Source organism: Zea mays, chromosome 7 (genome assembly GCF_902167145.1).
Source record: "Zea mays cultivar B73 chromosome 7, Zm-B73-REFERENCE-NAM-5.0, whole genome shotgun sequence".
NCBI classification, from domain to species: domain Eukaryota; kingdom Viridiplantae; phylum Streptophyta; class Magnoliopsida; order Poales; family Poaceae; genus Zea; species Zea mays.
In genome coordinates, this window is record NC_050102.1 from 78,383,677 (window position 1) to 78,398,078 (window position 14,402).

The 14,402-nt window shown below is 45.0% G+C and overlaps 1 long non-coding RNA gene across 2 annotated transcripts; it reads right to left on the reverse strand.

Annotated features, from left to right (window-relative positions):
- Window positions 1-8,274: 8,274 nt before the first annotated feature.
- Window positions 8,275-11,401, reverse strand: LOC103632486 (uncharacterized). 2 transcript variants are annotated; one of them, XR_555951.3, is made up of 3 exons: window positions 11,096-11,401; window positions 8,719-9,033; window positions 8,275-8,630 (listed from the first exon to the last, which is right to left on the reverse strand). It is a non-coding gene; the product is annotated as an uncharacterized lncRNA (long non-coding RNA). The 2 variants fall into 2 exon arrangements; XR_004851446.1 differs by having other exon boundaries at window positions 8,275-9,033.
- Window positions 11,402-14,402: the final 3,001 nt, after the last annotated feature.

Genomic DNA, 14,402 nt, shown 5'->3' on the forward strand with positions numbered 1-14,402 from the left:
GTTGATTATCACATGGCAAAAGATACTATAGAAGGGACTAGACTCCAGGCTGTGGAAAATATCAATAAATATCAAGCCGAAACAATAAAATGGCGCGATAGAAAAGTCCGGTTGAAAAATATTAAGCTAGGGCATTTGGTGCTTCGAAGAGTGGCTAATCCGGACACAGTAGGCAAACTACAGCTGAAGTGGGAAGGGCCTTTTCTGGTGGTATCTTCGTCAAGGCCCGGTTCTTACAGGTTGAAGGATATGGATGGCAACGACATTCCTAGATCTTGGAATGCGGATGAGCTTCGACGATATTATGTGTAAGTTGATGTAATCTTTTTTTCATTTTTTCCTATGGCACCCTTTTCCTTTCCTAAGGGGAGAAAGGTTTTTAATGGGGCCATAGCTTGTAATTTTTCTTTTCTTATTCAGCTCTACGAGAGCAAAATCCCCCAAAAGAATGTAAAATGTAACATCTGAGCGGGCACCATCGAGTGCAGAAAAAGAAAAAACCAGGGAGAAGCTCAAAAGTCGTCCCTAAGGGGATGCAGAGCACGACGAAGCTACAAAAAGTCGTTCCTAAGGGAGCGCAGCGTAAGTTTTTTGCTCAAAAGTGGTTCCTAAGGGAATGCAGAGCCAAATACCGCCGAAATAGAAGGCGAAGAAGTTCAAAAGACGTTCCTAAGGGGATGCCGAACTTATACCGCCGAAATAGAAGGCGAAGAAGTTCAAAAGACGTTCCTATGGGGATGCAGAACTTACACCGAAAAATAAGCGGTGAAGCCGAAAAATAAACGGCAAAGAGATTTCAGTCATTCCTAAGGGAATGTAGAGTCCGGATGTGGCTTCGAAAGCGTGTGTTTGGACATTCATTTGCACAATACATCACATCATTCATTGCATTCATACGCATTAATTTAGACATTCGTAGGATCATCATCATTATATCATAGAAGTACAGACAGTTGCTTCAGCTCTAAATGACAAGGCTTCGGCGAGAGAAAAAAGAAGCAGATTTATGCTTCGTTGTATATGAAAAGAAGGGAAGGTGTTTTTCGCCTTTGGCTCAAAAAATACAAGTTTCGTCCACATCAAAGCAGTTCATACATGGACGGAAAGGTAAAAATATATTACAAGGTATGGACAAATTTACAAAGTAGTGTCTGGTTCCTAAATTACAATATTTTTTACAAGGTTAATTCAAGAATTTCTCTAGAGTTTTTTCATAACAGTGTCTTCAGCTTCATCACTTCATCATCATCCGCCAAACTTTAGATCATTGCTCTTCGGCTTCGTCATCCTGAACATAACAAAGCGTTATAAGGTAAACTCAAGTTTCAAGGAGAAGGTAAGCACCAGGTATGAGTTTATTACCGGCTTGAGGTGACTTCGAGCTGTCACCAGCTAAGCTTTGCCCACCCTTCATCCAAATTTGTGTTATGAATCTATTTCCTTTGCTTCGAGCCAGGTTGGGGATATCAGTTAAATCTGCTAGTGATAAGCTGAAGTTTGGTCTCTTAACGATTTTCCCATGTGTGCAACCAGTTTTCATGAAAGCAACAGTTGTGCCCCGAGAAGCTAGAAGAGCACAGAAGTCACCATGCCCAGCTATAACTTCGTCAAGTGCATCAACTTCACCCTCAATGTGTTCGAAGGTGCCTGGCAGGTCTTCAACCGAAGGTTCAAATTTTTCAGAACTAGCTCCAACTGAGTTGAAGACCTGCTTCAGTCGTTGCACGCATCGGTTGCCGAAGTCTAGACATTTATCCTAAAGCTCCTTCAATGATTTCTGCAAATTTGAACTCTTTTCAACTTCAGCCTCAAACTTCGCATCAATTTTTTGCTTTTCTTGTTCGAAGCTTTCTGACTTTCTAAGGAGTTCACTATTCAATATGGCAATTTTGTCTTGGGCTTCTGCCAGCAAACCCTCCATTGTTTGAAGTTCAAAATCTTTCTTTTCAAGAGTAGCTTCATGATCTTTTATTTTGCTCTCTAAGCCTTCAATTATAACCTCATGTTTTTTATCTTCGAGGTCCTGTTGCATCCTCAAGGCTTTACTTAATAGCATACTCTGTGCAGAACAACCTTCGTAAGAAAATACCTTCAGCGTTAAAACAATGAAAAGTCGAAGAAAAAATTATTTACCTTGAAATTAGAATAGAATAAACTACTGACGATATGATGTCGTCGGTAGTGGCTGATGTCAGCCTCAAGCTTCGGGAAACCAATACTCTTCAACAGAGTACTGATAACCTTCACTCCAGTTCGGTCTCGGAGGCATCCTAAGCTTTCGTCGTCAATACCGCCGAAGAGCAATGCTCCTGGTTGATAGCCACATGACATAGCATAATCTCTCAGGTCCTCTTTTTCAGCCTTAGATAACTTTTGACCTATTATGTTTTGAAAATTGAAGTCCTTTTCCTTCAAAGTATCTTCGACAATCTCCTTCCCTTTTTCAGGCACTATGGCCAGGGTCTCTTCAGCAGCTGCAGTAGCTTCTTCCGCGGCCATATTCAGAAGCATTTTATCAATATCAGAAAATGTGCTCTTCAGATTTGTATCTTTGGCCGTTGCAGCTTCGGTAGTTGCAGCTTCGGTGGGAGCAGCTTCGGTAGCTGTAGCACCTTTGGCAGCAGGTGTTATCTTCGACACTGAGGCCGGTGGTGGTGTTTCTTCAATGGCTTCGATTATAGTAATAATCCTCCGCCTTTTCAGCCCAGCAGACTTCTTCGCTACCGAGGGCTCCTTCTTCTTCTGTAAAAGCTTCGTCAGATGTGGCCCCAGTGGACATAGCTTGATAGGCAAGGATTCAGTCATTACCTTTAGAATTTCCTCCACATCGGTAGCAGAAGGTGTTGAAGGAGTCTCTTCCTCTATTTCAGTTGTTTTTGGCTTTGGAGACGCATCTTTCCTCTTCTTCGGAGCAGCTACCTTCGGCTCAGGGCTCGATTTTCTCCTCTTTAGAATTTCTTCGTCTTCTTTCACCTAGCAGCTTGTCTGCTCAGAACACTAACAATCTTTTTTCTTTTTTGCCCTTCGGCACCCTTGTTCAATCGCTCATAGTCAGGATATTGAAAGTTCAGGGCATCCATCACCCGATTCAACCTTCGCTTCGGTCGGGTGCCGAAGGCCGCAGTCATCAGCTGATCTTCTTTTTTAGTGTAATTACCCAAAATTTCGTTGCACATGGTTTCTATCATTTCTAACCATTCTTGACATGGCCCTTTGAACTGTTTCTCGAATTTAAACTTATAAGGTAGTCGCACAAGTTCATTCTTCTCCTTTGTCCCCTTTAGCTTCGGCATATTCCATTCACTCAGCGTCGGGAACACCTTATAGGCCAGATATTCTTGGACTAGATCTCTTGTGCTGATCTGCTCGGCTACCACCCGGAATTCTGCCACAGCTTGTCGGCATGGTGACCCCGGCACCATACGGCATAGCGTCCTAGTCAGCCCGAAGCTTAAGCTCAGAGGGCTCAGTACTAGCGTCTTGAGCTTCTCCCTCTTCTTCTCATCGACCTTCACATAAAACCACTCATTTTTCCAACCAATTGGCCACTTGGTGCGATAGCTAACCACCGGAGTCTTCATATCTTTGCGGTAAGCGAAGTTGTAGCAACCAAAATTCTCATGAAGACCATCTTCTCTGGCCTTCGTCTGATAATGAAGCTCGTGCACTCGGCAAAAGGCTTCGGCATTCGGGTCTATTCCTTGGCTTCGGAGAGCCCAGATGAAGACGCTGAGTCTAACAATAGCGTTAGGAGTCAGCTGATGAAGATAGATTTCGTAATTTTCCAAAACTTCCCCAATCATTTCATTCAAAGGAAACCTCAACCCCGCTCTGAAGAAACTACTGAAAACTACCACCTCATCATTTTCCAGTGTCGGAGTGGTTTCTTCCCTGCCAAAACGAATCAGCTTCTTCTCAGCTTCTCCGAAGTAGCCTAGCTTTATCATCATAGGCATATCAGCCTCAGAAACAGTAGATTTTCCAAAGTCCAAGTGACTGGGTTTGGCTGGCATGAGAGTATTATAATCTTCCTCTTCTTCATCAACAACATCTTCTTCAATGTCAGCATATTCAGCTTCGGCAGCAGATGCACCTTCGTCAGCATCTACCTCTGTCACAACCATTCCCGATTGTTTCATCACTTCAGAGATCGGGGCAGTCTCTGTGGCTTCGGCCTCCTCTCTGTCATGGGTCACCCTAGCAGTTGAACGAACTCTGGCCATCAGGTGTTCAATTCCTTATAGTTCTCACGAATGTTGATGATTTTTATAGTTCTGACGAAGCTCCATCTTATGACGAAGCTAGATCAAAATGATGCTTTGCTTAAGAATGTGATGAGAAAGCTTCGGCTATGGTTAAATTTTTCAGCAGCACAATAGTGCAATGGCAATGAATGTTGTGGTAACTTCACACCTACCCGTCTGTTTATATAGTGCTGCAGGTGTGAAGGTGAATCGTCAAGTCGCTCGTACCCGCTCAACAGTCACCCGCACCCACTGAACGGTGGACCACGGTGCGTGGGAGATGAATCGCCAGATCGCGCGTACCCACTGCATGATGGGGCCACCTCGCTCTTGGATTATTTTAATTGTTTCTCGGCAACGAGCTCAGGGAAGGTGTTTTTCGGACCTTCGGCATTCCGAAGCCTAGGACAATTTTTCACGGATCAAGCTCGTTACAAAAAACGATCTAGCACCTCGAAGGGGCTACCGTTGGGGGTCTGCTTTGTAGCCGAAGGTCCTGTAAGAAGAAACACCTTCGGAAGATCAACACGGAAATAACGCCGAAGCTACCTTCTAGGGAACTTCGGCATAACGACATGCCTAAGACAAAGGGTTGCACCGACTTAAAGATGAAAGGACAGATTGACCCATGATTGTTTATGTCATGATTGTAATCTTTTGTAAAGGGTATAAATGTAATTTAACACAGGCTGCGCCCTGTGCCTATAAATAGATGAACAGTACCCCCATACTGCTAACGCTGATTTGTACTCGCTCGTGCATCACACTTGTTCTTTCTCCTTCTGTCAAGCCCAAGGTACAAATGTAATTCTATATTATTTCTGTTTATCAATGACAATATAATAAAAGATGAGTTAATAATATTATATGATTATTCATATTGTTTCTTATATTTTACATGCTTCTTCTTTCATTATCATATACTGCGATGATGAAGCTATGTCCTTCATGACCTTCGTCTGAAAATCATTATATCCTAAGGGAAATAAAGCTTCGAAGGACGAAGGGCTTTAACCTTTAACATTTTGTGTTGCCTTGTTCTTAATTCATAGCATTTGAGAACAAGTCCCCAACAATCCCCTTTTTGCCTTCTCGCCTGGCGAAGCGTCCACTGCATCGCACGGTGCCAGGTCAGTCCAGTCACCTAGAGAGACTGCACCGTCGCCTGCACGAGGAGCAGGAACGCCGATGCCAGGACCAGGAGCAACAGGACTCTTCCCCCTCGCCTCAGCAGGAGGTGGAGTCTAGGAGGCCGCCTTCACCTGCACCTCAGCCAGTGATGCCCCCTGCACCACCATAGGGCATCCCGGCTACTGGAGGAGACCCTGACGGAGACGGAGATGACAACGATGCCGGTGGCAGTTCGAGCCACAGTATAGAGCTCTCGACACCTTGTCGCGTCGGGCCTTCGACCGACACACTTGGTCTCTCGAGTACCGTTGTGTAGTCTACCAGCACCGTCGCGGGTTATACCCGGACCAGTGGGAGGCTACTTGCTTGGTGCGCCATCCGGACGATGATCTTCGGGGTGCATAGGCCTTCTCAGAGTACTATTCTATTACTAAGAGGATACTGCCGACGCAGCCATGCAAGATGCAGCACGACAGGCACTTTCCTAGTATGGCTCATTGTTCAGCGGGTAGCTGACGGCCTTGACCTGAAGTACTACCCTCCCTGTTCGACCGGCAGTGCTGGAGGTGTGATTGTCTCGCCTATTGGTGAAAGCAATCTCAGGCTGAACAACATGGTCAACCTGGCTGCCGTGCTCAACACAGAGCTGGACCACACCCTTGACGAGTTGGGCGAGGTTCGGGTGGAGGTTGCGGAATTGCGTGTTGAGTGCGCATCACGTCACTATTTGGATGGTGGTTCTCCTGCCCATGTTGGGATTCAGCACCCTTACCGCTCACCGCCCTGTGGTCGCTTCGACTATGGTACCCCAGACTGCAGGACCCGGATAGATTTGGATCCATAGATCGACGGAGTCGGAGTCTGTAATAATACTTAATTTAGTGTCTTAGTTTAGTCAGTATTAGTTAGAGTTAGCTTGCTTATCATATGTTGGAATGCTTGTCGTGATGAACATGTAATGAAGTTGGATCTTTGTAATGATTGTCATCAAGGTGTGGGAATCCCTTCAACTTGGTGTAGTTATTAATAAAATCAATTATTTAGTTGGGTAATCCATTTATTTCCACTTTCCTTTTTATCAGAGTGTTAGAAACTGGTATATCAGCCGAGCTCACGGTTAAGAGCAGCCTTGGGATCCTCTTTGATTAGAAGAACTTTGGTTATTTTTATGATGATGGTTAGCAATGATGGTTATAATTTTGATCCATGGTATTTCCTCTTGGAGGGAGTACTTTTGGGTAATAACTGGGTTTATTACTAAAACTTGGCTCTACTAATTGTAATAAATGTTTGACCAACTAAAACAACTGCTTAGCCTCAACCCCACATACAGCTAGTCCACTTTAGCCAAACGGGACATTTGCTGAGTACGTTGATGTGTACTCACCCTTGCTTTACAAAACACCCCCACCCCAGGTTGTCCCCACTGTACTCAGTGCTCGGGAGGTGATGCTAGAAACATGGAGGACTTTGAGGAGTTCCAGGACTACGACGAGTTCTAGCTTTTCTTAGTGGCAAATTCCCAGTCAGCTGCCTGTGTAGGCTTATCTTCTACGTATCATTTTCTGCACTTTGATATTAATGTTGAAGACAATGGTTATGTATTAGACTATGTGGATGTCTTGGACATCTTGATGTAATTAAAGTACCTTTCCGCTATTTATTTTGAGCAATGTGTGATGATGTCCAATTATGTAATCGTTGTGTACGTGAGTTTCTGATCCTGGCACGTACATGGTTCGCATTCGGTTTACCTTTCAAAAATCGGGTGTGACACTTTCTCTTGGTTGGATGCTGGCATCTGCCTTGGCAGATTTCGCGGGCAATTCTTGGCATAATGGCCTACATTGCCACTTGTGAAGCACTTGTTTCCATTCCCTTGGCGGAACTGCTGTTGCTGCTGCTGAGGTTGATTTTTCCTTGTAGTGGGAGCGGGGACACGGTTGGTTGCTTGCTGCTGCTATGGCGGCTTGATGACCCATCTTCCTGCTTGCTGCTGGAATCCCCCGCTCTAACTGTTGGAGACAATCCAGAATCTCTGGGGCGGAGCTGAGGGTCCTGACATTGGTGCCATCCTCTTCTTTTCTGCCCGGTGAGCTACAATAAAGTCTTCCTATGATATGGCAAGATTGACTAGTTCATTGAAGCTGTCGGCTCGAACAATGTTGAGGCGCTCACGTAGCTTGTGTTGAGCCCCCTGCGGAAGCGATCTCTCTTCTTCTCATCTAAATTTGCATGATAGTCCGCATACTGGCACAGGTCATTGAAAGCCTAGGCATACTGTAGCACAGTGCGGGTTCCTTGAGTCAAGGCCAGGAACTCAATCAGCTTGCGATCCAGAATTCCCGCTGGAATATGGTGTCCTCTGAAAGCCGTCTTGAATGCCTCCCATGTCACCACATGGTCAGCAGGTAACATGGCGTGGAAATGGTCCCACCATGTCCTAGCAGGTCCACAAAGCTGTTGTGCAGCAAAACGGGTCGTCGTGTCGTCAAGGCAAGCTCCCGTGAGGAGTGGGAACTTTGACTCCATAACCCTGAGCCACACATCGGCGTCTAGCGGATCCTCTGCCTTGGTGAACAAGGGCGGCTGCGTGCTCAAGAACTCCTGATAAGTCGCCACGACCGAAGGGCGTTGCGGCTGGCCTCCACCGTACTGTTGGGGGTGGGGCTATCGCTGCAATAGCTACCACATAATCTCATTCTGCTGAGCCATTAGCTCCTGCATTGTGGGAGCTGGAGGAGGTGGTGGGGGAACCTACTCGTTCTGCCCACGACACTGCCTAGCTGTCATCTGAAAATAGAAATTCTGCCGTTGTTATTTCGACTCATAGTTCCAACAGAATCCTTTATATTATGAGAAGAAAATGTAATAACATAGTACTGAAACCAAACGAGGATAATATAATTGCATTCATTGCTCATAAAAGTCTTTCCTGGGTTACAACAATTTAGGGGATTCACCCTTAAGCCTAGTCCAGAATTTGGTACCAAAACTAAGCTCACGTGGGTTCCTATCAATCATGTTCATCCTTAAGCCTAATATGTCAAATTAACCCGTCAACCCTGAGTGGTAGAGGCAACGCTGGAAGTAGGTGAAGGGGCACTCTGGAGGGAGTCGCTTTGGACCAGGAGTTGGCTCTAATTCCTCGAGATCCTCCTCTTCCTCGCTTCCTGCCTCGTTTGCCTCCATGTCCTGTTGGTGCATCTCTAGGTGGTTGTTGGCTTCCTCAAGCTCCTCCTGCACATCATGGAGCTGGATCTCCAGGATATCGATGGTGTTATCCCAGATTTTCACCTGCTACTCTAGAGTTGCGATGCGCTGGCTCAGCTGTTCCACTTACAGGCCTTTTTCCACCAATTCTGAAGACAAGTTGACCACGAAGTCCTCTCGTGTCACACCCGGATTTAAGGGACAAAGCCGGGTGCATCTCATACATGCGCCAAAGAAGACAACATATATAATAATAGAGTTTATAGAGATAAATGTCACAATAACATCAGATTACTTATTACATAGTGTAAGTCTTACAAAGTAAGAGATAAATATAGAACGAACTAAGGTCCATCCTTGGCGCCATAAAGTCAACTAGGAGATGCCACTTAGATCAAATAGAACTCCTCATTGTGCGGCTCCTCTTGAACCACCTGTTCTTCTCCTGTGGGGGGTGTGAGACAGCAAGGGTGAGCTCACACATGTTCATCGCTCAACAAGTTGTGGGGAATAATGTGGCATGAACTCACCAAAGGTGGGAGTTCATGTGAAGTGTAAGGCTGATCAACAAAATAAAGGTTGAAGCTGAGCATTGCTTTTATAAGTTGGTCAAAATTTTATTAGCAGTTACTAAGTGTAAGTAAATACCAAACCATAAAAATAATAGAACAAAATTAATAAATAATCCCATACAATGCAAATGACAAATTGAATTTAAGTTCCATCAATTAATCATGTGAGTGTCCGAGCCGCTCATGACCGTGAGCACGACTAGTATACCAGTTTTACACTCTGCAGAGGTTGTACCCGGTACCCACAAGTCATGTATCCCATGTTGCCAGGGTTTGCAAGGCCCTTAGACACTACCGAGATGAATGGCTAGGGATCCACTACGAGGCCTTTACAAAGTTCTACTAGCTTCCGAAAACCTGCTACAGTTTATGGGAAGAGCACTTGCAAGAATCCCTTGTCTGACCGCCATGGCAACAAAATCAACCCGAGAACCTCCCTGCATGCAATTCCCCTACTGCCCTTGCCCCTTTGGGTAAGGTAGTCTTCCACTAGCTTTCCAAATTAGTCAGCCAAGGGCGTCCCATACCACCCTTGTGGTGGCACTGTTTTCCCGGGTGGTTCTCTATGTTCCCATTAACATAATGATCTTATCATGAACAGTAAATAATAAACTGATAACAAAAGTGTGAACATGAGTAATGTATATCTCTATACCCAAAACAACATAAAGCAATAGCATGTACTACCCAAAAATTCAGTGGTAAAACATGGTATAAAGATACCCAAAACTAGGGTAACCTATTGGATCCCATCAAATTAACCTATGCAGATCATTATGATTAATAAGAACATGACTGGGTAAAAGAAGTGATCAAGGGCATAATTTGCCTTCAATGAGCTCCTGCTTAGCAACTTCTATCTGCTGAACACCGGAATCCCCAGCCACTGACTCTTCTACTCGCCACAATACAAACAAGCACGGTACATAGAGAAAATTAACATCACCACCAAACATGTAAACAAAATACATAATAATAATCTACACATTAAAATAAGATCATAGGAACATGAATCATTAATTTTGGAGTTATAAATTTTAAGTTACGAATTTCCAAAGGTTTTATGCATTTGATACAAGATTAATTAGGATATTAATTTTAATGTGGATTTCATGTCAAAACAGTGGTACTAATTGATAAACAATAATATTATAAAATTATATAAACTGGAATGACTCAATTTGGAATTAGTATGGATTTTCTATGAATTAAAAATAGATTTCCAATTCAATATTTCCTGATTTACCAACTCTCTGGATCGGGCGCATAGTTTCTAAAAAGGGCAGGGGTCTCTGCGCAAGATTTTCTAGACTCAGTGCATAGCAGCACGGGACTGCGGGTTTGTTCCAAATAAAACCAGGGTTTCTTATGTAAAACTCTCAATCGAAAGGGTATCACCCAATCTGAGCCGTGCAGTCTGAGATGACCGGCCCGGATTAGAAGCGACCGCGCTGCACTCCTACGCGCAACGTGATGCTAGACTAATGCACCAGATTTAAATAATCCTTAGATCAACTTCCACCCGCACGATTTCTATTCAACGTCACAGATCTAACCTACCCCAACCGGTGCCCTACTTCTAATCCGCTCCGTCGATGGAGGATCCAACGACGCCGTCCCCCGCACACATTCGGACATCCCGAGCGGCGGCGCCACGCCGGCACACGGCGGCGCCATGGCCGGCGCCCACGGCCATGCGCCCAGGACTCCTAAATCTCACCTCTACGCTGTGATTCATGCTGAAGGGATGAATACGACCACTCACAACAAGCCTAACCCGTGATCGACAAAGCAGGGAGCACCACCACGACGACGGGCGCCGTGACCTTCTCCCATGCGACCGAAGCGGCAATCGATGCCATAACCATACAAAATACATGGCCGGTGGGTACTACATGGTCCCTAGGTGACGACGAATCGAGTGGAGGCTCTTACCGAGGATCCCTGGGTGGAGGCGAACTCGACCACGTGCGGATGGAGCTTTGCTACAATGCCAGCGAGGAATTGACCCCCGATGTGCCCGACTTCGCGCCCAACACCGTTAAAAACTTGTTCTGCGCGCTGCAGCGAACTCCGTTGACTGGGCACGAGGTCGCAATCACGACAGCGATGACGTCACCAGCGCTCTGATTCTCTCAGTTCCCCGCGCGGTGCTAACTAGCGAAATTAGGAGAAGAGGAGAAAGAGGGGGAGGTCGCCCACTTATCCTACAGCGATGCCTACTGCGCGAGGATCTCACCCAGTAGTTACGCCAGCTGGAGCTGCGGGGCGACGGTTACAGCGTCCACAATGGCCGGCGACGCGGACATGGAGGAATCGGTCGCGGTGGGTGGGTGACTTGCGGGGCTCGGTCAACAGGAAGCTTGGGCGACGGATGACACAGGCGCCGTAAGATCGGGCCCAATCGTCAGTGCGTGACTGAGTCTGGCGAGCGGGTGAGGAACTGGTCTAGATCTCGGGCGCGCGACAATGGTGGCGTGATGCCCATATGGTGGAGAAGAAGGGGAGCCCCGGCTGACTGGTGGGCCCCAAGTGTAGTGAAGGAACTAGATCTCATCGTGGGCGTGGGCGTGCGGCCGACCAAATGGGCCCACACGACAGTACACGCGCGCGACTTACCTGGCTGTCCCACTTGTCGGCGCTGTGGGGGTGGAATTGGGCTGCACGGTCGGTTTCCCCCTGGTGGGCCGAATTGAGACCGAGCGAGCCCAGTCACTGTTTTTACCTTTTTATTTTGTATTTTTTTTCTTTTTATTTGAATCTCCAATTTGAATTTGAATCTTGCTATGAGTTTCATCTTTGAGTCAAATATACAAATTCAAATCCTAGTGTAGGAATAATATATTTTTATTTATATATATATTTTAATACTTATTTTTATTCACATAATATTTTCTTCCTTCTCTTTTCTAAATCCTAGAATTTCTTTTAGATCTTCAATTCCACTTTGGACTTTAATACATTTCTTTTTATATTATTTTTATATTGTCATACAAATGCACACAAAATGAAAACTCAGCATGATGCATAATTTAGTGGCATTCTTTTATTATTTATTTGTTTTTAAATGTGGTGTTCACATGTGATGGTAAAATAGAGATGGCACATATAAAGGAAATAATGTCTCCTTTAATATTTTCTTACAAATTGGGTATTACATCTCGACTGTTGAGGGTGATCTTAGTAGTCTGAGCAAGATTAGTGAGGTGTGCCATGGCGTCACTCTGTAGGGCTTGCAGGCGGTAAAGTGCACTCATACACTGAACAATGATCCTCCCAACCCGGTCGGGATGCATGGCCCACACATCTTTCACGTGGCTTACTTTGTTGCACCACATGGGGTCATCACTCTTCTCAGCGGGGAAGAGTCCCAGTGGGTGCATCACCATCTCCAGGGGATGGTATCCGGAGAAGGTTGTCAGGGCTTTTTGTGCTACGACCTTGGTGGTGTCATCCGCCCTGAACCCGAGGGTCTCGGAGTCAAGGGAAAGCCATCCAGGCTGCAGAGGGTGAGCCTCCAGAGTCAGCCAAACCCAACAACGTGGCACCCAATGCTCCTCGTACAACTGCACTGTGTACAGAGGGGTGTAGGGTAACCAGCGGAGCAGAGCACCCCCCACAAGATGGTGGGAAAACCCTCGTGGGAAAGGTAGTCAAAACTGAAGCGAGTGTCTCCTCCATTGACAGGGGTGGGTGAAGTCATCTGTGAAAGAGGGTTAGATGTAAGTGTTATGGTAGTGGTAAGGAAAACGTGTGCCTGGGTTGTTAAAAGGAGGTGGGTTAAATTAGATTTGCCTACTCTAACCCATTTCATTATTCATTATTAACAATGCCTGTTAAGTCCATAATTAGATGCATTTTCCCTTAGTTTCCAATTTCTTCATATTTTATGGTGCATGCATGCTGGAAGGAACGTCTCCTCACCGATCAGAGGGGTGCTTCTAGGGCATCCCTACTAATCTAAGATTGGCCTATATGGCCTACTTATTTAGCCACCTATTTCCCTTTACTCTTAAGGCCTTTCGTCCTAGGTCCAGCGTTCTAGTCCTCACGATCCAACACTGGTTTCTAAGCAAATTTTCACTTTGGAAAAGTTTGCATTCATGACTTATTGATTCTCTGTAATGGTATTCGCTCTGATACCAGCTGTGGCGGAACCGCTCGAATTATTCTACCTTAAGTGCCCAAGTCGCGCCTTAGAGGCAGCAACACACTTAAATCAGAATAACCCACCAGTCCCTCAGATCTAGTCTGATAAAGCCACTTACCAATGATCGAATACCACTAGCTCACATGAAGGTGAGGCATAGAGAGAATACAATAACCATGAAACCACAAATTAAGGTACTAAAGTTATTACATAAATCAGAGTTTTAACAAAAGATAACAAGTTCATAATTAAATGCAGCGGATAATCAATAACGTCAACATTGAGGAATAGGGCAAGGCCTAGCCGACTACTCCTCCTGGTCCTCTCCTGTCAAGGCAGCATCCCACTCGATCGCCCAACCCAGTGGCAGGGTGGAAGGCCAAGTCACACCATCAACCATATCCTGTAGCGTACCTGAAAAAAATATGCCACAAGCAAGGCTGAGTATACTAATACTCAACTAGACTTACCCGGTGTGAGGAGTCTAATCCTCTACCTCTAGGTTGAATTAATTTAGTACTCCACTACCCTTTAATGTTTTAGTGAAAATCTTAACAAGGTTTATGCTGAAGTTATTATGGTTAAGATATAACACGTCTATTGATTCCCTCCTTTTCCCTTTCTTACTCATGCTTTTTAGGGGAGGTTTGAACTACAACATAGTTTCAAAAATTTCCAAAAATTCTGTAAAAAGTACGGCAGCTTCTCACTGGTGTATCTATTCCAGTCTAAAAATTGAGGCTTAAAATGGGACTGGTTTTCTCTACACAAAAATACTAAAATTCACGGTAGAGAGGGTGCTTTGAAGTACAACTCTCCTCTAACAGTGAATTTTATTCTAAGGTTTATTTTTGCTGGTATCTAGGTGCAATAATATGACCTTATACCAATTTTTAGCCAATGATACCTAATGGTTAATTTATGAGGATTTTCCAAAGCTTTAGGGCTTAGTGGTGCTTTCTACTACTACTATATTTGAAAAATGTCAAACAACATATTTCCTAATTTTCTTATCTTCTTCTTTGTGTAAGAGCAATCATTCTTGAAGTTGGTTAATTTTTGCCCATAGGGAAGAGGTGGTAAAATTCTTGG